At 41.2% G+C, this 22716-nt stretch overlaps 25 non-coding genes across 25 annotated transcripts; all 25 read left to right on the top strand.

Annotated features, from left to right (window-relative positions):
- The first annotated feature begins 267 nt into the window (after positions 1-267).
- Positions 268-340, top strand: trnav-aac (transfer RNA valine (anticodon AAC)). The gene has a single exon. It is a non-coding gene; the product is annotated as a tRNA-Val (tRNA).
- Positions 341-852: 512 nt separating this feature from the next.
- Positions 853-925, top strand: trnav-cac (transfer RNA valine (anticodon CAC)). Its single transcript has one exon. It is a non-coding gene; the product is annotated as a tRNA-Val (tRNA).
- An 801-nt stretch (positions 926-1726) lies between these two features.
- trnav-aac (transfer RNA valine (anticodon AAC)) lies at positions 1727-1799 on the top strand. The gene has a single exon. It is a non-coding gene; the product is annotated as a tRNA-Val (tRNA).
- Positions 1800-2312: 513 nt separating this feature from the next.
- Positions 2313-2385, top strand: trnav-cac (transfer RNA valine (anticodon CAC)). Its single transcript has one exon. It is a non-coding gene; the product is annotated as a tRNA-Val (tRNA).
- An 801-nt stretch (positions 2386-3186) lies between these two features.
- Positions 3187-3258, top strand: trnav-aac (transfer RNA valine (anticodon AAC)). The gene has a single exon. It is a non-coding gene; the product is annotated as a tRNA-Val (tRNA).
- Positions 3259-3770: 512 nt separating this feature from the next.
- Positions 3771-3843, top strand: trnav-cac (transfer RNA valine (anticodon CAC)). Its single transcript has one exon. It is a non-coding gene; the product is annotated as a tRNA-Val (tRNA).
- Positions 3844-4644: 801 nt separating this feature from the next.
- trnav-aac (transfer RNA valine (anticodon AAC)) lies at positions 4645-4717 on the top strand. The gene has a single exon. It is a non-coding gene; the product is annotated as a tRNA-Val (tRNA).
- Positions 4718-5229: 512 nt separating this feature from the next.
- On the top strand, positions 5230-5302 carry trnav-cac (transfer RNA valine (anticodon CAC)). Its single transcript has one exon. It is a non-coding gene; the product is annotated as a tRNA-Val (tRNA).
- Positions 5303-6104: 802 nt separating this feature from the next.
- Positions 6105-6177, top strand: trnav-aac (transfer RNA valine (anticodon AAC)). Its single transcript has one exon. It is a non-coding gene; the product is annotated as a tRNA-Val (tRNA).
- A 512-nt stretch (positions 6178-6689) lies between these two features.
- trnav-cac (transfer RNA valine (anticodon CAC)) lies at positions 6690-6761 on the top strand. Its single transcript has one exon. It is a non-coding gene; the product is annotated as a tRNA-Val (tRNA).
- Positions 6762-7562: 801 nt separating this feature from the next.
- Positions 7563-7635, top strand: trnav-aac (transfer RNA valine (anticodon AAC)). Its single transcript has one exon. It is a non-coding gene; the product is annotated as a tRNA-Val (tRNA).
- Positions 7636-8146: 511 nt separating this feature from the next.
- Positions 8147-8218, top strand: trnav-cac (transfer RNA valine (anticodon CAC)). The gene has a single exon. It is a non-coding gene; the product is annotated as a tRNA-Val (tRNA).
- An 801-nt stretch (positions 8219-9019) lies between these two features.
- Positions 9020-9092, top strand: trnav-aac (transfer RNA valine (anticodon AAC)). The gene has a single exon. It is a non-coding gene; the product is annotated as a tRNA-Val (tRNA).
- Positions 9093-9604: 512 nt separating this feature from the next.
- trnav-cac (transfer RNA valine (anticodon CAC)) lies at positions 9605-9677 on the top strand. The gene has a single exon. It is a non-coding gene; the product is annotated as a tRNA-Val (tRNA).
- An 803-nt stretch (positions 9678-10480) lies between these two features.
- Positions 10481-10553, top strand: trnav-aac (transfer RNA valine (anticodon AAC)). Its single transcript has one exon. It is a non-coding gene; the product is annotated as a tRNA-Val (tRNA).
- A 512-nt stretch (positions 10554-11065) lies between these two features.
- On the top strand, positions 11066-11138 carry trnav-cac (transfer RNA valine (anticodon CAC)). Its single transcript has one exon. It is a non-coding gene; the product is annotated as a tRNA-Val (tRNA).
- An 802-nt stretch (positions 11139-11940) lies between these two features.
- Positions 11941-12013, top strand: trnav-aac (transfer RNA valine (anticodon AAC)). Its single transcript has one exon. It is a non-coding gene; the product is annotated as a tRNA-Val (tRNA).
- A 512-nt stretch (positions 12014-12525) lies between these two features.
- On the top strand, positions 12526-12598 carry trnav-cac (transfer RNA valine (anticodon CAC)). The gene has a single exon. It is a non-coding gene; the product is annotated as a tRNA-Val (tRNA).
- A 590-nt stretch (positions 12599-13188) lies between these two features.
- On the top strand, positions 13189-13261 carry trnav-aac (transfer RNA valine (anticodon AAC)). Its single transcript has one exon. It is a non-coding gene; the product is annotated as a tRNA-Val (tRNA).
- Positions 13262-13773: 512 nt separating this feature from the next.
- trnav-cac (transfer RNA valine (anticodon CAC)) lies at positions 13774-13846 on the top strand. Its single transcript has one exon. It is a non-coding gene; the product is annotated as a tRNA-Val (tRNA).
- Positions 13847-14647: 801 nt separating this feature from the next.
- Positions 14648-14720, top strand: trnav-aac (transfer RNA valine (anticodon AAC)). Its single transcript has one exon. It is a non-coding gene; the product is annotated as a tRNA-Val (tRNA).
- Positions 14721-15231: 511 nt separating this feature from the next.
- Positions 15232-15304, top strand: trnav-cac (transfer RNA valine (anticodon CAC)). The gene has a single exon. It is a non-coding gene; the product is annotated as a tRNA-Val (tRNA).
- Positions 15305-16106: 802 nt separating this feature from the next.
- On the top strand, positions 16107-16179 carry trnav-aac (transfer RNA valine (anticodon AAC)). Its single transcript has one exon. It is a non-coding gene; the product is annotated as a tRNA-Val (tRNA).
- A 512-nt stretch (positions 16180-16691) lies between these two features.
- trnav-cac (transfer RNA valine (anticodon CAC)) lies at positions 16692-16764 on the top strand. Its single transcript has one exon. It is a non-coding gene; the product is annotated as a tRNA-Val (tRNA).
- An 802-nt stretch (positions 16765-17566) lies between these two features.
- Positions 17567-17639, top strand: trnav-aac (transfer RNA valine (anticodon AAC)). The gene has a single exon. It is a non-coding gene; the product is annotated as a tRNA-Val (tRNA).
- The last annotated feature ends 5077 nt before the right edge of the window (positions 17640-22716 follow it).

Raw genomic sequence — 22716 nt, forward strand, 5'->3', positions numbered from 1 at the left:
TTTACATACGTTTTCAGACCCTTTGCTATGAGGCTGGAAATTGAGCTCAGGTCCATCCTGTTTCTGAGAGCGATAAATTCCCCACCCAGCCAAAGTCAGCCACACCAAGCCTCTTCCAAGAGCCGGCTGCACACGATAATTCCCGGCTTCTCAAGCCTTATTGCTCAATTAATGGACAAAGGAATATCTGATTTTCAATAGGTTCTGAGAGCGATAAATGACCCACCCAGCAAAAGTCAGCCACACCCTTAGGATTCCACGTTTTAGGTTTCCGTAGTGTAGTGGTTATCACGTTCGCCTAACACGCGAAAGGTCCCCGGTTCGAGACCGGGCGGAAACACATTTTAACAAATTGGACAGTAAGCCTATTCACTTCGGGCTCGGTCCCAATTTCGGAATTCATCCTTTTCCTTCGCACTTCTCAGTATTTGGTATTCAGACCTACCTTTTTTGTTGTGTAACGCACTCTGCATGTGTGGCAAGCTTGGGCGCTCTGAATATATTCCTGCTACGTGTGGTCTGAGGTCCATAATGATTCAAATAGTTTATCATGCCAGGGTAAGCCGACAAGAAACACAGCTCTTATTTTAAGTGTTTTTAAAATCCCCTGTGGGGAACATGAAGGGTGGAAAATCGATTGGAACCATTTTCCTGTTTGACCGCTAGATTTTAATGGGTATTATGGCTCTTTCTGTGGTACTCAATTTGGGATATTATGTGAGGTAGACTTGTGGGCATTCCTAATATTTTCCACGACTTCCTCTTTTTGAATTGTCGTTTCCGTAGTGCAGTGGTTATCACGTTCGCCTCACATGCAAAAGTCAGTCACACCCATAGTATTCCACTGGATATGTTTCTGTAGTGTAGTGGTTATCACTTTCGCCTCACATGCAAAAGGTCTCCGGTTCGAAACCGGGCAGAAACATTTAGTAATATTCAAAATTTCCCAATGCCCGGATTCTAGCATTTGGTTTGAAACAGTTGACTTTTGTCTAAACCTTGCTGTCTCCCTCTCCGACCTGGGGATCAATGTTGCCGTTTTTTGGGGACCTCCACCGTGCAATCTGTATGAATGTGACCAGACTGACAGCTTCTCAGAGCCAGGCAAATTCATTTATCAGGGTCATTGTAATGGATATATCCAAAGAAATGGCAATATAATCCAAGGTAAAACAAACAAAAATGTAGATAGTTTTCTGTCATTTCAGCTGCTTGATGTGATTGTGTGATACATTTAGTTGGCTGGCTAGCAAAGGAAAAGAAGCTAGCCTGCATCGGTACAGTGCATTTGGAAAGTTTTCAGCCCCCTTACTTTTTTCCACATTTTGTTACGTTACAGCCTTATACTAAAATGGAGGAAATAAAATAAAATAAAATCTATCTACACACAATACCCCATAATGACAAAGCGATAACATAAAGTTTTTATTAATAAAACAAATATTTTAAAAATACCTTATTTACATACGTTTTCAGACCCTTTGCTATGAGGCTGGAAATTGAGCCCAGGTCCATCCTGTTTCTGAGAGCGATAAATTCCCCACCCAGCCAAAGTCAGCCACACCAAGCCTCTTCCAAGAGCCGGCTGCACACGATAATTCCCGGCTTCTCAAGCCTTATTGCTCAATTAATGGACAAAGGAATATCTGATTTTCAATAGGTTCTGAGAGCGATAAATGACCCACCCAGCAAAAGTCAGCCACACCCTTAGGATTCCACGTTTTAGGTTTCCGTAGTGTAGTGGTTATCACGTTCGCCTAACACGCGAAAGGTCCCCGGTTCGAGACCGGGCGGAAACACATTTTAACAAATTGACACAGTAAGCCTATTCACTTCGGGCTCGGTCCCAATTTCGGAATTCATCCTTTTCCTTCGCACTTCTCAGTATTTGGTATTCAGACCTACCTTTTTTGTTGTGTAACGCACTCTGCATGTGTGGCAAGCTTGGGCGCTCTGAATATATTCCTGCTACGTGTGGTCTGAGGTCCATAATGATTCAAATAGTTTATCATGCCAGGGTAAGCCGACAAGAAACACAGCTCTTATTTTAAGTGTTTTTAAAATCCCCTGTGGGGAACATGAAGGGTGGAAAATCGATTGGAACCATTTTCCTGTTTGACCGCTAGATTTTAATGGGTATTATGGCTCTTTCTGTGGTACTCAATTTGGGATATTATGTGAGGTAGACTTGTGGGCATTCCTAATATTTTCCACGACTTCCTCTTTTTGAATTGTCGTTTCCGTAGTGCAGTGGTTATCACGTTCGCCTCACATGCAAAAGTCAGTCACACCCATAGTATTCCACTGAATCGGTTTCTGTAGTGTAGTGGTTATCACGTTCGCCTCACACGCGAAAGGTCCCCGGCTCGAAACCGGGCGGAAACATTTAGTAATATTCAAAATTTCCCAATGCCCGGATTCTAGCATTTGGTTTGAAACAGTTGACTTTTGTCTAAACCTTGCTGTCTCCCTCTCCGACCTGGGGATCAATGTTGCCGTTTTTTGTGGACCTCCACCGTGCAATCTGTATGAATGTGACCAGACTGACAGCTTCTCAGAGCCAGGCAAATTCATTTATCAGGGTCATTGTAATGGATATATCCAAAGAAATGGCAATATAATCCAAGGTAAAACAAACAAAAATGTAGATAGTTTTCTGTCATTTCAGCTGCTTGATGTGATTGTGTGATACATTTAGTTGGCTGGCTAGCAAAGGAAAAGAAGCTAGCCTGCATCGGTACAGTGCATTTGGAAAGTTTTCAGCCCCCTTACTTTTTTCCACATTTTGTTACGTTACAGCCTTATACTAAAATGGAGGAAATAAAATAAAATAAAATCTATCTACACACAATACCCCATAATGACAAAGCGATAACATAAAGTTTTTATTAATAAAACAAATATTTTAAAAATACCTTATTTACATACGTTTTCAGACCCTTTGCTATGAGGCTGGAAATTGAGCTCAGGTCCATCCTGTTTCTGAGAGCGATAAATTCCCCACCCAGCCAAAGTCAGCCACACCAAGCCTCTTCCAAGAGCCGGCTGCACACGATAATTCCCGGCTTCTCAAGCCTTATTGCTCAATTAATGGACAAAGGAATATCTGATTTTCAATAGGTTCTGAGAGCGATAAATGACCCACCCAGCAAAAGTCAGCCACACCCTTAGGATTCCACGTTTTAGGTTTCCGTAGTGTAGTGGTTATCACGTTCGCCTAACACGCGAAAGGTCCCGGTTCGAGACCGGGCGGAAACACATTTTAACAAATTGGACAGTAAGCCTATTCACTTCGGGCTCGGTCCCAATTTCGGAATTCATCCTTTTCCTTCGCACTTCTCAGTATTTGGTATTCAGACTTACCTTTTTTGTTGTGTAACGCACTCTGCATGTGTGGCAAGCTTGGGCGCTCTGAATATATTCCTGCTACGTGTGGTCTGAGGTCCATAATGATTCAAATAGTTTATCATGCCAGGGTAAGCCGACAAGAAACACAGCTCTTATTTTAAGTGTTTTTAAAATCCCCTGTGGGGAACATGAAGGGTGGAAAATCGATTGGAACCATTTTCCTGTTTGACCGCTAGATTTTAATGGGTATTATGGCTCTTTCTGTGGTACTCAATTTGGGATATTATGTGAGGTAGACTTGTGGGCATTCCTAATATTTTCCACGACTTCCTCTTTTTGAATTGTCGTTTCCGTAGTGCAGTGGTTATCACGTTCGCCTCACATGCAAAAGTCAGTCACACCCATAGTATTCCACTGAATCGGTTTCTGTAGTGTAGTGGTTATCACGTTCGCCTCACACGCGAAAGGTCCCCGGCTCGAAACCGGGCGGAAACATTTAGTAATATTCAAAATTTCCCAATGCCCAGATTCTAGCATTTGGTTTGAAACAGTTGACTTTTGTCTAAACCTTGCTGTCTCCCTCTCCGACCTGGGGATCAATGTTGCCGTTTTTTGGGGACCTCCACCGTGCGATCTGTATGAATGTGACCAGACTGACAGCTTCTCAGAGCCAGGCAAATTCATTTATCAGGGTCATTGTAATGGATATATCCAAAGAAATGGCAATATAATCCAAGGTAAAACAAACAAAAATGTAGATAGTTTTCTGTCATTTCAGCTGCTTGATGTGATTGTGTGATACATTTAGTTGGCTGGCTAGCAAAGGAAAAGAAGCTAGCCTACATCGGTACAATGCATTTGGAAAGTTTTCAGCCCCCTTACTTTTTTCCACATTTTGTTACGTTACAGCCTTATACTAAAATGGAGGAAATAAAATAAAATAAAATCTATCTACACACAATACCCCATAATGACAAAGCGATAACATAAAGTTTTTATTAATAAAACAAATATTTTAAAAATACCTTATTTACATACGTTTTCAGACCCTTTGCTATGAGGCTGGAAATTGAGCTCAGGTCCATCCTGTTTCTGAGAGCGATAAATTCCCCACCCAGCCAAAGTCAGCCACACCAAGCCTCTTCCAAGAGCCGGCTGCACACGATAATTCCCGGCTTCTCAAGCCTTATTGCTCAATTAATGGACAAAGGAATATCTGATTTTCAATAGGTTCTGAGAGCGATAAATGACCCACCCAGCAAAAGTCAGCCACACCCTTAGGATTCCACGTTTTAGGTTTCCGTAGTGTAGTGGTTATCACGTTCGCCTAACACGCGAAAGGTCCCCGGTTCGAGACCGGGCGGAAACACATTTTAACAAATTGGACAGTAAGCCTATTCACTTCGGGCTCGGTCCCAATTTCGGAATTCATCCTTTTCCTTCGCACTTCTCAGTATTTGGTATTCAGACTTACCTTTTTTGTTGTGTAACGCACTCTGCATGTGTGGCAAGCTTGGGCGCTCTGAATATATTCCTGCTACGTGTGGTCTGAGGTCCATAATGATTCAAATAGTTTATCATGCCAGGGTAAGCCGACAAGAAACACAGCTCTTATTTTAAGTGTTTTTAAAATCCCCTGTGGGGAACATGAAGGGTGGAAAATCGATTGGAACCATTTTCCTGTTTGACCGCTAGATTTTAATGGGTATTATGGCTCTTTCTGTGGTACTCAATTTGGGATATTATGTGAGGTAGACTTGTGGGCATTCCTAATATTTTCCACGACTTCCTCTTTTTGAATTGTCGTTTCCGTAGTGCAGTGGTTATCACGTTCGCCTCACATGCAAAAGTCAGTCACACCCATAGTATTCCACTGAATCGGTTTCTGTAGTGTAGTGGTTATCACGTTTGCCTCACACGCGAAAGGTCCCCGGTTCGAAACCGGGCGGAAACATTTAGTAATATTCAAAATTTCCCAATGCCCGGATTCTAGCATTTGGTTTGAAACAGTTGACTTTTGTCTAAACCTTGCTGTCTCCCTCTCCGACCTGGGGATCAATGTTGCCGTTTTTTTGGGGACCTCCACCGTGCGATCTGTATGAATGTGACCAGACTGACAGCTTCTCAGAGCCAGGCAAATTCATTTATCAGGGTCATTGTAATGGATATATCCAAAGAAATGGCAATATAATCCAAGGTAAAACAAACAAAAATGTAGATAGTTTTCTGTCATTTCAGCTGCTTGATGTGATTGTGTGATACATTTAGTTGGCTGGCTAGCAAAGGAAAAGAAGCTAGCCTGCATCGGTACAGTGCATTTGGAAAGTTTTCAGCCCCCTTACTTTTTTCCACATTTTGTTACGTTACAGCCTTATACTAAAATGGAGGAAATAAAATAAAATAAAATCTATCTACACACAATACCCCATAATGACAAAGCGATAACATAAAGTTTTTATTAATAAGACAAATATTTAAAAAATACCTTATTTACATACGTTTTCAGACCCTTTGCTATGAGGCTGGAAATTGAGCCCAGGTCCATCCTGTTTCTGAGAGCGATAAATTCCCCACCCAGCCAAAGTCAGCCACACCAAGCCTCTTCCAAGAGCCGGCTGCACACGATAATTCCCGGCTTCTCAAGCCTTATTGCTCAATTAATGGACAAAGGAATATCTGATTTTCAATAGGTTCTGAGAGCGATAAATGACCCACCCAGCAAAAGTCAGCCACACCCTTAGGATTCCACGTTTTAGGTTTCCGTAGTGTAGTGGTTATCACGTTCGCCTAACACGCGAAAGGTCCCCGGTTCGAGACCGGGCGGAAACACATTTTAACAAATTGGACAGTAAGCCTATTCACTTCGGGCTCGGTCCCAATTTCGGAATTCATCCTTTTCCTTCGCACTTCTCAGTATTTGGTATTCAGACTTACCTTTTTTGTTGTGTAACGCACTCTGCATGTGTGGCAAGCTTGGGCGCTCTGAATATATTCCTGCTACGTGTGGTCTGAGGTCCATAATGATTCAAATAGTTTATCATGCCAGGGTAAGCCGACAAGAAACACAGCTCTTATTTTAAGTGTTTTTAAAATCCCCTGTGGGGAACATGAAGGGTGGAAAATCGATTGGAACCATTTTCCTGTTTGACCGCTAGATTTTAATGGGTATTATGGCTCTTTCTGTGGTACTCAATTTGGGATATTATGTGAGGTAGACTTGTGGTCATTCCTAATATTTTCCACGACTTCCTCTTTTTGAATTGTCGTTTCCGTAGTGCAGTGGTTATCACGTTCGCCTCACATGCAAAAGTCAGTCACACCCATAGTATTCCACTGAATCGGTTTCTGTAGTGTAGTGGTTATCACGTTTGCCTCACACGCGAAAGGTCCCGGCTCGAAACCGGGCGGAAACATTTAGTAATATTCAAAATTTCCCAATGCCCGGATTCTAGCATTTGGTTTGAAACAGTTGACTTTTGTCTAAACCTTGCTGTCTCCCTCTCCGACCTGGGGATCAATGTTGCCGTTTTTTGTGGACCTCCACCGTGCAATCTGTATGAATGTGACCAGACTGACAGCTTCTCAGAGCCAGGCAAATTCATTTATCAGGGTCATTGTAATGGATATATCCAAAGAAATGGCAATATAATCCAAGGTAAAACAAACAAAAATGTAGATAGTTTTCTGTCATTTCAGCTGCTTGATGTGATTGTGTGATACATTTAGTTGGCTGGCTAGCAAAGGAAAAGAAGCTAGCCTACATCGGTACAATGCATTTGGAAAGTTTTCAGCCCCCTTACTTTTTTCCACATTTTGTTACGTTACAGCCTTATACTAAAATGGAGGAAATAAAATAAAATAAAATCTATCTACACACAATACCCCATAATGACAAAGCGATAACATAAAGTTTTTATTAATAAAACAAATATTTTAAAAATACCTTATTTACATACGTTTTCAGACCCTTTGCTATGAGGCTGGAAATTGAGCTCAGGTCCATCCTGTTTCTGAGAGCGATAAATTCCCCACCCAGCCAAAGTCAGCCACACCAAGCCTCTTCCAAGAGCCGGCTGCACACGATAATTCCCGGCTTCTCAAGCCTTATTGCTCAATTAATGGACAAAGGAATATCTGATTTTCAATAGGTTCTGAGAGCGATAAATGACCCACCCAGCAAAAGTCAGCCACACCCTTAGGATTCCACGTTTTAGGTTTCCGTAGTGTAGTGGTTATCACGTTCGCCTAACACGCGAAAGGTCCCCGGTTCGAGACCGGGCGGAAACACATTTTAACAAATTGACAGTAAGCCTATTCACTTCGGGCTCGGTCCCAATTTCGGAATTCATCCTTTTCCTTCGCACTTCTCAGTATTTGGTATTCAGACTTACCTTTTTTGTTGTGTAACGCACTCTGCATGTGTGGCAAGCTTGGGCGCTCTGAATATATTCCTGCTACGTGTGGTCTGAGGTCCATAATGATTCAAATAGTTTATCATGCCAGGGTAAGCCGACAAGAAACACAGCTCTTATTTTAAGTGTTTTTAAAATCCCCTGTGGGGAACATGAAGGGTGGAAAATCGATTGGAACCATTTTCCTGTTTGACCGCTAGATTTTAATGGGTATTATGGCTCTTTCTGTGGTACTCAATTTGGGATATTATGTGAGGTAGACTTGTGGGCATTCCTAATATTTTCCACGACTTCCTCTTTTTGAATTGTCGTTTCCGTAGTGCAGTGGTTATCACGTTCGCCTCACATGCAAAAGTCAGTCACACCCATAGTATTCCACTGAATCTGTTTCTGTAGTGTAGTGGTTATCACGTTCGCCTCACACGCGAAAGGTCCCGGTTCGAAACCGGGCAGAAACATTTAGTAATATTCAAAATTTCCCAATGCCCGGATTCTAGCATTTGGTTTGAAACAGTTGACTTTTGTCTAAACCTTGCTGTCTCCCTCTCCGACCTGGGGATCAATGTTGCCGTTTTTTGGGGACCTCCACCGTGCGATCTGTATGAATGTGACCAGACTGACAGCTTCTCAGAGCCAGGCAAATTCATTTATCAGGGTCATTGTAATGGATATATCCAAAGAAATGGCAATATAATCCAAGGTAAAACAAACAAAAATGTAGATAGTTTTCTGTCATTTCAGCTGCTTGATGTGATTGTGTGATACATTTAGTTGGCTGGCTAGCAAAGGAAAAGAAGCTAGCCTGCATCGGTACAGTGCATTTGGAAAGTTTTCAGCCCCCTTACTTTTTTCCACATTTTGTTACGTTACAGCCTTATACTAAAATGGAGGAAATAAAATAAAATAAAATCTATCTACACACAATACCCCATAATGACAAAGCGATAACATAAAGTTTTTATTAATAAAACAAATATTTTAAAAATACCTTATTTACATACGTTTTCAGACCCTTTGCTATGAGGCTGGAAATTGAGCCCAGGTCCATCCTGTTTCTGAGAGCGATAAATTCCCCACCCAGCCAAAGTCAGCCACACCAAGCCTCTTCCAAGAGCCGGCTGCACACGATAATTCCCGGCTTCTCAAGCCTTATTGCTCAATTAATGGACAAAGGAATATCTGATTTTCAATAGGTTCTGAGAGCGATAAATGACCCACCCAGCAAAAGTCAGCCACACCCTTAGGATTCCACGTTTTAGGTTTCCGTAGTGTAGTGGTTATCACGTTCGCCTAACACGCGAAAGGTCCCCGGTTCGAGACCGGGCGGAAACACATTTTAACAAATTGGACAGTAAGCCTATTCACTTCGGGCTCGGTCCCAATTTCGGAATTCATCCTTTTCCTTCGCACTTCTCAGTATTTGGTATTCAGACCTACCTTTTTTGTTGTGTAACGCACTCTGCATATGTGGCAAGCTTGGGCGCTCTGAATATATTCCTGCTACGTGTGGTCTGAGGTCCATAATGATTCAAATAGTTTATCATGCCAGGGTAAGCCGACAAGAAACACAGCTCTTATTTTAAGTGTTTTTAAAATCCCCTGTGGGGAACATGAAGGGTGGAAAATCGATTGGAACCATTTTCCTGTTTGACCACTAGATTTTAATGGGTATTATGGCTCTTTCTGTGGTACTCAATTTGGGATATTATGTGAGGTAGACTTGTGGGCATTCCTAATATTTTCCACGACTTCCTCTTTTTGAATTGTCGTTTCCGTAGTGCAGTGGTTATCACGTTCGCCTCACATGCAAAAGTCAGTCACACCCATAGTATTCCACTGAATCGGTTTCTGTAGTGTAGTGGTTATCACGTTCGCCTCACACGCGAAAGGTCCCCGGCTCGAAACCGGGCGGAAACATTTAGTAATATTCAAAATTTCCCAATGCCCAGATTCTAGCATTTGGTTTGAAACAGTTGACTTTTGTCTAAACCTTGCTGTCTCCCTCTCCGACCTGGGGATCAATGTTGCCGTTTTTTGGGGACCTCCACCGTGCGATCTGTATGAATGTGACCAGACTGACAGCTTCTCAGAGCCAGGCAAATTCATTTATCAGGGTCATTGTAATGGATATATCCAAAGAAATGGCAATATAATCCAAGGTAAAACAAACAAAAATGTAGATGGTTTTCTGTCATTTCAGCTGCTTGATGTGATTGTGTGATACATTTAGTTGGCTGGCTAGCAAAGGAAAAGAAGCTAGCCTGCATCGGTACAGTGCATTTGGAAAGTTTTCAGCCCCCTTACTTTTTTCCACATTTTGTTACGTTACAGCCTTATACTAAAATGGAGGAAATAAAATAAAATAAAATCTATCTACACACAATACCCCATAATGACAAAGCGATAACATAAAGTTTTTATTAATAAAACAAATATTTTAAAAATACCTTATTTACATACGTTTTCAGACCCTTTGCTATGAGGCTGGAAATTGAGCTCAGGTCCATCCTGTTTCTGAGAGCGATAAATTCCCCACCCAGCCAAAGTCAGCCACACACCAAGCCTCTTCCAAGAGCCGGCTGCACACGATAATTCCCGGCTTCTCAAGCCTTATTGCTCAATTAATGGACAAAGGAATATCTGATTTTCAATAGGTTCTGAGAGCGATAAATGACCCACCCAGCAAAAGTCAGCCACACCCTTAGGATTCCACGTTTTAGGTTTCCGTAGTGTAGTGGTTATCACGTTCGCCTAACACGCGAAAGGTCCCCGGTTCGAGACCGGGCGGAAACACATTTTAACAAATTGGACAGTAAGCCTATTCACTTCGGGCTCGGTCCCAATTTCGGAATTCATCCTTTTCCTTCGCACTTCTCAGTATTTGGTATTCAGACTTACCTTTTTTGTTGTGTAACGCACTCTGCATGTGTGGCAAGCTTGGGCGCTCTGAATATATTCCTGCTACGTGTGGTCTGAGGTCCATAATGATTCAAATAGTTTATCATGCCAGGGTAAGCCGACAAGAAACACAGCTCTTATTTTAAGTGTTTTTAAAATCCCCTGTGGGGAACATGAAGGGTGGAAAATCGATTGGAACCATTTTCCTGTTTGACCGCTAGATTTTAATGGGTATTATGGCTCTTTCTGTGGTACTCAATTTGGGATATTATGTGAGGTAGACTTGTGGGCATTCCTAATATTTTCCACGACTTCCTCTTTTTGAATTGTCGTTTCCGTAGTGCAGTGGTTATCACGTTCGCCTCACATGCAAAAGTCAGTCACACCCATAGTATTCCACTGAATCGGTTTCTGTAGTGTAGTGGTTATCACGTTCGCCTCACACGCGAAAGGTCCCCGGTTCGAAACCGGGCGGAAACATTTAGTAATATTCAAAATTTCCCAATGCCCGGATTCTAGCATTTGGTTTGAAACAGTTGACTTTTGTCTAAACCTTGCTGTCTCCCTCTCCGATCTGGGGATCAATGTTGCCGTTTTTTGGGGGACCTCCACCGTGCGATCTGTATGAATGTGACCAGACTGACAGCTTCTCAGAGCCAGGCAAATTCATTTATCAGGGTCATTGTAATGGATATATCCAAAGAAATGGCAATATAATCCAAGGTAAAACAAACAAAAATGTAGATGGTTTTCTGTCATTTCAGCTGCTTGATGTGATTGTGTGATACATTTAGTTGGCTGGCTAGCAAAGGAAAAGAAGCTAGCCTGCATCGGTACAGTGCATTTGGAAAGTTTTCAGCCCCCTTACTTTTTTCCACATTTTGTTACGTTACAGCCTTATACTAAAATGGAGGAAATAAAATAAAATAAAATCTATCTACACACAATACCCCATAATGACAAAGCGATAACATAAAGTTTTTATTAATAAAACAAATATTTTAAAAATACCTTATTTACATACGTTTTCAGACCCTTTGCTATGAGGCTGGAAATTGAGCTCAGGTCCATCCTGTTTCTGAGAGCGATAAATTCCCCACCCAGCCAAAGTCAGCCACACCAAGCCTCTTCCAAGAGCCGGCTGCACACGATAATTCCCGGCTTCTCAAGCCTTATTGCTCAATTAATGGACAAAGGAATATCTGATTTTCAATAGGTTCTGAGAGCGATAAATGACCCACCCAGCAAAAGTCAGCCACACCCTTAGGATTCCACGTTTTAGGTTTCCGTAGTGTAGTGGTTATCACGTTCGCCTAACACGCGAAAGGTCCCCGGTTCGAGACCGGGCGGAAACACATTTTAACAAATTGGACAGTAAGCCTATTCACTTCGGGCTCGGTCCCAATTTCGGAATTCATCCTTTTCCTTCGCACTTCTCAGTATTTGGTATTCAGACCTACCTTTTTTGTTGTGTAACGCACTCTGCATATGTGGCAAGCTTGGGCGCTCTGAATATATTCCTGCTACGTGTGGTCTGAGGTCCATAATGATTCAAATAGTTTATCATGCCAGGGTAAGCCGACAAGAAACACAGCTCTTATTTTAAGTGTTTTTAAAATCCCCTGTGGGGAACATGAAGGGTGGAAAATCGATTGGAACCATTTTCCTGTTTGACCACTAGATTTTAATGGGTATTATGGCTCTTTCTGTGGTACTCAATTTGGGATATTATGTGAGGTAGACTTGTGGGCATTCCTAATATTTTCCACGACTTCCTCTTTTTGAATTGTCGTTTCCGTAGTGCAGTGGTTATCACGTTCGCCTCACATGCAAAAGTCAGTCACACCCATAGTATTCCACTGAATCGGTTTCTGTAGTGTAGTGGTTATCACGTTTGCCTCACACGCGAAAGGTCCCCGGCTCGAAACCGGGCGGAAACATTTAGTAATATTCAAAATTTCCCAATGCCCAGATTCTAGCATTTGGTTTGAAACAGTTAACTTTTGTCTAAACCTTGCTGTCTCCCTCTCCGATCTGGGGATCAATGTTGCCGTTTTTTTGTGGACCTCCACCAGATCTGTATGAATGTATGAATGTGGCAGACATTGACAGCTTGGATATATCAAAGAGCCAAGGCAAAATAAAATCTATGGAGGAAATAAAATAAAATAAAATCTATCACAGGTAAAACACAATACCCCATAATGACAAAGCGATAACATAAAGTTTTTATTAATAAAACAAATATTTTAAAAATACCTTATTTACATACGTTTTCAGACCCTTTGCTATGAGGCTGGAAATTGAGCCCAGGTCCATCCTGTTTCTGAGAGCGATAAATTCCCCACCCAGCCAAAGTCAGCCACACCAAGCCTCTTCCAAGAGCCGGCTGCACACGATAATTCCCGGCTTCTCAAGCCTTATTGCTCAATTAATGGACAAAGGAATATCTGATTTTCAATAGGTTCTGAGAGCGATAAATGACCCACCCAGCAAAAGTCAGCCACACCCTTAGGATTACAAGTTTTAGGTTTCCGTAGTGTAGTGGTTATCACGTTCGCCTAACACGCGAAAGGTCCCCGGTTCGAGACCGGGCGGAAACACATTTTAACAAATTGGACAGTAAGCCTATTCACTTCGGGCTCGGTCCCAATTTCGGAATTCATCCTTTTCCTTCGCACTTCTCAGTATTTGGTATTCAGACTTACCTTTTTTGTTGTGTAACGCACTCTGCATGTGTGGCAAGCTTGGGCGCTCTGAATATATTCCTGCTACGTGTGGTCTGAGGTCCATAATGATTCAAATAGTTTATCATGCCAGGGTAAGCCGACAAGAAACACAGCTCTTATTTTAAGTGTTTTTAAAATCCCCTGTGGGGAACATGAAGGGTGGAAAATCGATTGGAACCATTTTCCTGTTTGACCGCTAGATTTTAATGGGTATTATGGCTCTTTCTGTGGTACTCAATTTGGGATATTATGTGAGGTAGACTTGTGGGCATTCCTAATATTTTCCACGACTTCCTCTTTTTGAATTGTCGTTTCCGTAGTGCAGTGGTTATCACGTTCGCCTCACATGCAAAAGTCAGTCACACCCATAGTATTCCACTGAATCGGTTTCTGTAGTGTAGTGGTTATCACGTTCGCCTCACACGCGAAAGGTCCCCGGCTCGAAACCGGGCAGAAACATTTAGTAATATTCAAAATTTCCCAATGCCCGGATTCTAGCATTTGGTTTGAAACAGTTGACTTTTGTCTAAACCTTGCTGTCTCCCTCTCCGACCTGGGGATCAATGTTGCCGTTTTTTGGGGACCTCCACCGTGCAATCTGTATGAATGTGACCAGACTGACAGCTTCTCAGAGCCAGGCAAATTCATTTATCAGGGTCATTGTAATGGATATATCCAAAGAAATGGCAATATAATCCAAGGTAAAACAAACAAAAATGTAGATGGTTTTCTGTCATTTCAGCTGCTTGATGTGATTGTGTGATACATTTAGTTGGCTGGCTAGCAAAGGAAAAGAAGCTAGCCTGCATCGGTACAATGCATTTGGAAAGTTTTCAGCCCCCTTACTTTTTTCCACATTTTGTTACGTTACAGCCTTATACTAAAATGGAGGAAATAAAATAAAATAAAATCTATCTACACACAATACCCCATAATGACAAAGCGATAACATAAAGTTTTTATTAATAAAACAAATATTTTAAAAATACCTTATTTACATACGTTTTCAGACCCTTTGCTATGAGGCTGGAAATTGAGCCCAGGTCCATCCTGTTTCTGAGAGCGATAAATTCCCCACCCAGCCAAAGTCAGCCACACCAAGCCTCTTCCAAGAGCCGGCTGCACACGATAATTCCCGGCTTCTCAAGCCTTATTGCTCAATTAATGGACAAAGGAATATCTGATTTTCAATAGGTTCTGAGAGCGATAAATGACCCACCCAGCAAAAGTCAGCCACACCCTTAGGATTCCACGTTTTAGGTTTCCGTAGTGTAGTGGTTATCACGTTCGCCTAACACGCGAAAGGTCCCCGGTTCGAGACCGGGCGGAAACACATTTTAACAAATTGGACAGTAAGCCTATTCACTTCGGGCTCGGTCCCAATTTCGGAATTCATCCTTTTCCTTCGCACTTCTCAGTATTTGGTATTCAGACCTACCTTTTTTGTTGTGTAACGACTCTGCATGTGTGGCAAGCTTGGGCGCTCTGAATATATTCCTGCTACGTGTGGTCTGAGGTCCATAATGATTCAAATAGTTTATCATGCCAGGGTAAGCCGACAAGAAACACAGCTCTTATTTTAAGTGTTTTTAAAATCCCCTGTGGGGAACATGAAGGGTGGAAAATCGATTGGAACCATTTTCCTGTTTGACCACTAGATTTTAATGGGTATTATGGCTCTTTCTGTGGTACTCAATTTGGGATATTATGTGAGGTAGACTTGTGGTCATTCCTAATATTTTCCACGACTTCCTCTTTTTGAATTGTCGTTTCCGTAGTGCAGTGGTTATCACGTTCGCCTCACCTGCAAAAGTCAGTCACACCCATAGTATTCCACTGAATCGGTTTCTGTAGTGTAGTGGTTATCACGTTTGCCTCACACGCGAAAGGTCCCCGGCTCGAAACCGGGCGGAAACATTTAGTAATATTCAAAATTTCCCAATGCCCGGATTCTAGCATTTGGTTTGAAACAGTTGACTTTTGTCTAAACCTTGCTGTCTCCCTCTCCGACCTGGGGATCAATGTTGCCGTTTTTTTGTGGACCTCCACCGTGCAATCTGTATGAATGTGACCAGACTGACAGCTTCTCAGAGCCAGGCAAATTCATTTATCAGGGTCATTGTAATGGATATATCCAAAGAAATGGCAATATAATCCAAGGTAAAACAAACAAAAATGTAGATAGTTTTCTGTCATTTCAGCTGCTTGATGTGATTGTGTGATACATTTAGTTGGCTGGCTAGCAAAGGAAAAGAAGCTAGCCTGCATCGGTACAGTGCATTTGGAAAGTTTTCAGCCCCCTTACTTTTTTCCACATTTTGTTACGTTACAGCCTTATACTAAAATGGAGGAAATAAAATAAAATAAAATCTATCTACACACAATACCCCATAATGACAAAGCGATAACATAAAGTTTTTATTAATAAAACAAATATTTTAAAAATACCTTATTTACATACGTTTTCAGACCCTTTGCTATGAGGCTGGAAATTGAGCCCAGGTCCATCCTGTTTCTGAGAGCGATAAATTCCCCACCCAGCCAAAGTCAGCCACACCAAGCCTCTTCCAAGAGCCGGCTGCACACGATAATTCCCGGCTTCTCAAGCCTTATTGCTCAATTAATGGACAATGGAATATCTGATTTTCAATAGGTTCTGAGAGCGATAAATGACCCACCCAGCAAAAGTCAGCCACACCCTTAGGATTCCACGTTTTAGGTTTCCGTAGTGTAGTGGTTATCACGTTCGCCTAACACGCGAAAGGTCCCCGGTTCGAGACCGGGCGGAAACACATTTTAACAAATTGGACAGTAAGCCTATTCACTTCGGGCTCGGTCCCAATTTCGGAATTCATCCTTTTCCTTCGCACTTCTCAGTATTTGGTATTCAGACCTACCTTTTTTGTTGTGTAACGCACTCTGCATATGTGGCAAGCTTGGGCGCTCTGAATATATTCCTGCTACGTGTGGTCTGAGGTCCATAATGATTCAAATAGTTTATCATGCCAGGGTAAGCCGACAAGAAACACAGCTCTTATTTTAAGTGTTTTTAAAATCCCCTGTGGGGAACATGAAGGGTGGAAAATCGATTGGAACCATTTTCCTGTTTGACCACTAGATTTTAATGGGTATTATGGCTCTTTCTGTGGTACTCAATTTGGGATATTATGTGAGGTAGACTTGTGGGCATTCCTAATATTTTCCACGACTTCCTCTTTTTGTATTGTCGTTTCCGTAGTGCAGTGGTTATCACGTTCGCCTCACATGCAAAAGTCAGTCACACCCATAGTATTCCACTGCATCTGTTTCTGTAGTGTAGTGGTTATCACGTTCGCCTCACACGCGAAAGGTCCCCGGTTCGAAACCGGGCAGAAACATTTAGTAATATTCAAAATTTCCCAATCCCCGGATTCTAGCATTTGGTTTGAAACAATTGACTTTTGTCTAAACCTTGCTGTCTCCCTCTCCGACCTGGGGATCAATGTTGCCGTTTTTTTGGGGACCTCCACCGTGCGATCTGTATGAATGTGACCAGACTGACAGCTTCTCAGAGCCAGGCAAATTCATTTATCAGGGTCATTGTAATGGATATATCCAAAGAAATGGCAATATAATCCAAGGTAAAACAAACAAAAATGTAGATAGTTTTCTGTCATTTCAGCTGCTTGATGTGATTGTGTGATACATTTAGTTGGCCGGCTCGCAAAGGAAAAGAAGCTAGCCTGCATCGGTACAGTGCATTTGGAAAGTTTTCAGACCCCTTACTTTTTTCCACATTTTGTTACGTTACAGCCTTATACTAAAATGGAGGAAATAAAATAAAATAAAATCTATCTACACACAATACCCCATAATGACAAAGCGATAACATAAAGTTTTAATTAATAAAACAAATATTTTAAAAATACCTTATTTACATACGTTTTCAGACCCTTTGCTATGAGGCTGGAAATTGAGCCCAGGTCCATCCTGTTTCTGAGAGCGATAAATTCCCCACCCAGCCAAAGTCAGCCACACCAAGCCTCTTCCAAGAGCCGGCTGCACACGATAATTCCCGGCTTCTCAAGCCTTATTGCTCAATTAATGGACAAAGGAATATCTGATTTTCAATAGGTTCTGAGAGCGATAAATGCCCCACCCAGCAAAAGTCAGCCACACCCTTAGGATTACACGTATTGGGTTTCCGTAGTGTAGTGGTTATCACGTTCGCCTAACACGCGAAAGGTCCCCGGTTCGAGACCGGGCGGAAACACATTTTAACAAATTGGACAGTAAGCCTATTCACTTCGGGCTCGGTCCCAATTTCGGAATTCATCCTTTTCCTTCGCACTTCTCAGTATTTGGTATTCAGACTTACCTTTTTTGTTGTGTAACGCACTCTGAATGTGTGGCAAGCTTGGGCGCTCTGAATATATTCCTGCTACGTGTGGTCTGAGGTCCATAATGATTCAATTAGTTTATCATACCAGGGTAAGCCGACAAGAAACACAGCTCTTATTTTAAGTGTTTTTAAAATCCCCTGTGGGGAACATGAAGGGTGGAAAATCGATTGGAACCATTTTCCTGTTTGACCGCTAGATTTTAATGGGTATTATGGCTCTTTCTGTGGTACTCAATTTGGGATATTATGTGAGGTAGACTTGTGGGCATTCCTAATATTTTCCACGACTTCCTCTTTTTGTATTGTCGTTTCCGTAGTGCAGTGGTTATCACGTTCGCCCCACATGCAAAAGTCAGTCACACCCATAGTATTCCACTGCATCTGTTTCTGTAGTGTAGGGGTTATCACGTTCGCCTCACACGCGAAAGGTCCCCGGGCAGAAACATTTAGTAATATTCAAAATTTCCCAATGCCCGGATTCTAGCATTTGGTTTGAAACAATTGACTTTTGTCTAAACCTTGCTGTCTCCCTCTCCGACCTGGGGATCAATGTTGCCGTTTTTTTGGGGACCTCCACCGTGCAATCTGTATGAATGTGACCAGACTGACAGCTTCTCAGAGCCAGGCAAATTCATTTATCAGGGTCATTGTAATGGATATATCCAAAGAAATGGCAATATAATCCAAGGTAAAACAAACAAATATGTAGATGGTTTTCTGTCATTTCAGCTGCTTGATGTGATTGTGTGATACATTTAGTTGGCTGGCTAGCAAAGGAAAAGAAGCTAGCCTGCATCGGTACAGTGCATTTGGAAAGTTTTCAGCCCCCTTACTTTTTTCCACATTTTGTTACGTTACAGCCTTATACTAAAATGGAGGAAATAAAATAAAATAAAATCTATCTACACACAATACCCCATAATGACAAAGCGATAACATAAATTTTTTATTAATAAAACAAATATTTTAAAAATACCTTATTTACATACGTTTTCAGACCCTTTCATAGTTGAGCTCTTATGCTTCTGGAAAGTATTTTGATGCACTATGGGGTGATAACAGGCACTAGAAGTGCAATCATAATGACTCATAATGCATTATAAACAACCATATCACAGGAAGTGTTTCTATTATGTTTCTGTAAGACTACAGTGCCCATTTATTTTTACCTACCTGTTCATTCCCTATTCTGACCCCAAAACCATTCACATCAAGTGTCTGCTTTATAGAATGTGTAAAGACATTTCAATGAGAGGGTTAGTAAAGGTCTTATCTACCTGTATCTATGAGGATAGCTGCCCACCTTAGAGCTATAGTTTATCCCCTCCCTGCCAGTCCATTATCTAAATTGCGTAATCTACCAGAAGGACCTCGGCAGACTATTTGGTAGGAAAATCGCTAGGTTCTCTATTTCCCCATTGAAATAACAACAAAGTAGGAGCATTAGAATCTTTAGCCTGATGAATGTAAACTGTAAGCAGTCAACTGTTAAGTCTACACCTGTTGATGACAAACGATGTGACAAATAAACATTTGATTTGAATATAGGAGTATGAGATCTATACTTCATACAAACAGTTCATCTTAAACGGCAGAATAATATAATCTGTCCCATTTTAAATAACTTTATTCAACATTATTTTCATTTGATAAAATGTTGAGATATATCACTTTGTTTAGTTACACATTTCAAATATGGACAGTGCATAATGATCATTACTAGACAGCCATTTTCACTTCTTGCCATAGATTTTCAAGCCAATTTAAGTCAAAACTGTAACTCAGCCACTCAGGAACATTCAATGTCATCTTGGTAAACAATTCCAGTGTATAACATGATGTAGCCACCACCATGCTTGAAAATATGAAGAGTGGTATTCAGTGATGTGTTAGATTTGCCCCAAACACAACACTTTGTATTCAGGACATAATGTACATTTCTTTGCCACATTTTCTGTAGCTTTACTTTAGTGCCTTATTGCAAACAGGATGCATGTTTTGGAATATTTGTATTCTGTACAGGCTTCATTTTTTTCACTTTGTCATTTAGACAATGGAGTAACCACAATGTAGATGATTAATCCTCAGCCATCCTCAGCCAACTCACTGAGTGGTTTCCTTTCTCTCTGGCAACTGAGTTAGGAAGGACACCTATATCTTTATACTGAGTGTAATTAATAACTTCACCATGCTCAAAGGGATGTCCAATGTCTGCTTTTTATTTTAGGTGCCCTTCTTTGTTAGCCATTGGAAAACCTTCCTGGTCTTTGTGGTTGAAACTGTGTTTAAATTTCCCTGCTCGACTAAGGGACCATACAGATAATTGTATGTGTGGTGTACAGAAATCATGTTAAACACTATTATTGCACACAGAGTGAGTCCAACCAACATTTTGTGACTTATTTTTTTCTCCTGAAAGTATTTAGGCTTGTCATAACAAAGGGGTTGAATACTTATTGACTCAATACATTTCAGATTGTATTATGTGTAGGCCAGTGACACAAAATCTAAATTTGATCCATTTTAAATGAGGGCTGTAACACAAGAAATTGTGGAAAAAGTCAAAGGGTGTGAATACTTTCTGAAGGCACTGTATATAATGGTGTGTATAGACAGTATGGACGTGAATAGAAAAGGTGTGTGTATAGCAGTAGTTATATGTAGGATGAGCCTTGACCGTCAGGAAGTTCTGGACCCACTTGCATAGGGAGGGGTTCAGACCTAGGACCCTGAGCTTAGTGATGAGCTTGGAGGGTACTATGGTGTTGAAGGCTGAGCTGTAGTCGATGAACTAGTCGATGGACCTTGTATCAAATGGTGGGATGAACAACTACATTGGTATGTCATATATCATATACAAAGTCCTTATTTACCGCCTTATCTTCCACCTGCTCTCCTTCACCGCTAGCAGATACCAGACACAGTCTACTAAGTGGTTGCTACTTCAAAGCACCCAGGGCCGTTACCGAGTTAGGCAAAACTGCCTTCTCGTGTTGTGCACCAGAAGCATGGAATTGTCTACAAAGTATGGCTCGTCTAGACGTATTAGTACCCCTCAGTACCCCTCAGAGTTTAAAACTCTGGTGCAAAATACTGTTCAGGAAAAGTGTACATCTTTCCTGTAGGCTGGATTGTGTTGCTGTACCGATTGTATTGTATGTATAACGTTTTGTAATGTATTGCCTATTGCTGCCTTTGCAGGTGTCCCTTGCAAAATATACTCTGTCTCAATGCCAACTGTTTCATGTTGGCGAAACGGTCTATGACTCTGTCATACAGTACACACTTTTAGTTTTTTGTTGTACTAGGCTACCTGGCTCAAATGCTTGCCCGCTAGGCTAACTTCCTTTCACGACATAGGAAACGATGAGCCAGCTAGTTAACATTAGCCCACTACATTTTTTTTTTAAATTTTGCCTTTATTTAACCAGGCAAGTCAGTTAATGATGGGGCTATGGGAAATACTGCCCCCTTTGGATGAATTGTGTGCCCAAAGTTAACTAAAAAAAAAACTGTCAGAAATTGCTAATATATGCATATAATAATTATTATTGAATAGAAAACACTCTAAAGCTTCTAAAACCGTTCGAATGTCTGTATGTAAAGCAGAACTCACAGGGCAGCAATTCTCCCAAACTCTCTCTCTCTCCTAAGAAAGTTGCTCCAACTTTGACGTCATCGCCCCCACCCACCCCAACCAGCTACGGATCTGGGAACAGTTTCTATTTCTTCAGCGCGCTCTCGTCTTTCAATGAGACGTGCAACGGAGAAAATAGCACGAGCTTTGACTGCTTGGTGGGCAAAATACTGAGGTGTCACGAGTTTTCAGGAGCGCGCTCTGTGTAAACGGACTGTTTTTTCCAATCTGGTTGAAGAGAGTTCGTTACGTTTGATTTAATCGCCAATTGTTTTGTACGTTAAAAACATCCTAAAGCTTGATTCTGCACTTAGTTTGACCAGTTTAGTCGACATATAATATGTAAATTTGAAGTTTTGATGCGCAATTTTCGTGATCAGAAGTCCTTTTTGGGGTAATTCACCTGAAGATGTTAGCTTTTGCTAATGCAAAGACACACCAACAGCAACCAAACGTTATATTAGGTAAGTATAACTCCTTCCACGGCATTCTTGTCGAAGACCATCAAAGGTAAGGGAATATTTATGTTATAAAATTGTATTTTTGTCGAATCCAACATAGTAGAGAAATAATGCTAATGGCTGAGCGCCGTCTCAGATTATTGAATAGTGAACGAATTCTGTAACGTTAAAAATAAATGTAACACAGCGTTTGCATTAAGAAGAAGTGTATCTTTCTAAATATATGTAGAACATGTATATTTAGTCAAAGTTTATGATGTTTATTGCTGTTATCTGGCGTTAGCTGCTGGAGATATTTATAATTTCTCCGGTCATTTCTGCTGCATTTTTTGAACATGGCTCAATGTAAATGGAGATTTATGGATATAAATTGCATATTATTGAAAAAAACATAAATGTACTGTGTAACATGTGCTATTACTGTCATCTGATGAAGTTTTTCAAAAGGTTAGTGAATTATTTTTCTTTTAATCCTGCGTTTGTGATTGTGCTATTTTGCATAGCCATGTGGCTACATATTGTATGTTTCCCTAGTGGTGGTTTAACATAAATATGTGCTATGTTTTCGCTGTAAAACATTTTAAAATTCTGACATGCTGGGTAGATGAACAAGGTGTTTATCTTTCATTTAAGCTATTGGACTTGTTAATGTGTGGAGGTTAAATATTTCTAAGAATATTTTTGCTTTCCCTGCACCACCGTTGTGGGCTGAAGGGGGGGGGGTTCCTAGTTGGGAACCCGTAGCCCCTTGTGGTTTTAAGAACAAATTCTTATTTTCAATGATGGCCTGGGAACAGTGGGTTAACGGCCTGTACAGGGGCAGAATGACAGATTTGTACCTTGTCAGCTC

Source organism: Oncorhynchus masou, chromosome 3 (assembly GCF_036934945.1).
Source record: "Oncorhynchus masou masou isolate Uvic2021 chromosome 3, UVic_Omas_1.1, whole genome shotgun sequence".
Lineage (NCBI taxonomy): Eukaryota > Metazoa > Chordata > Actinopteri > Salmoniformes > Salmonidae > Oncorhynchus > Oncorhynchus masou.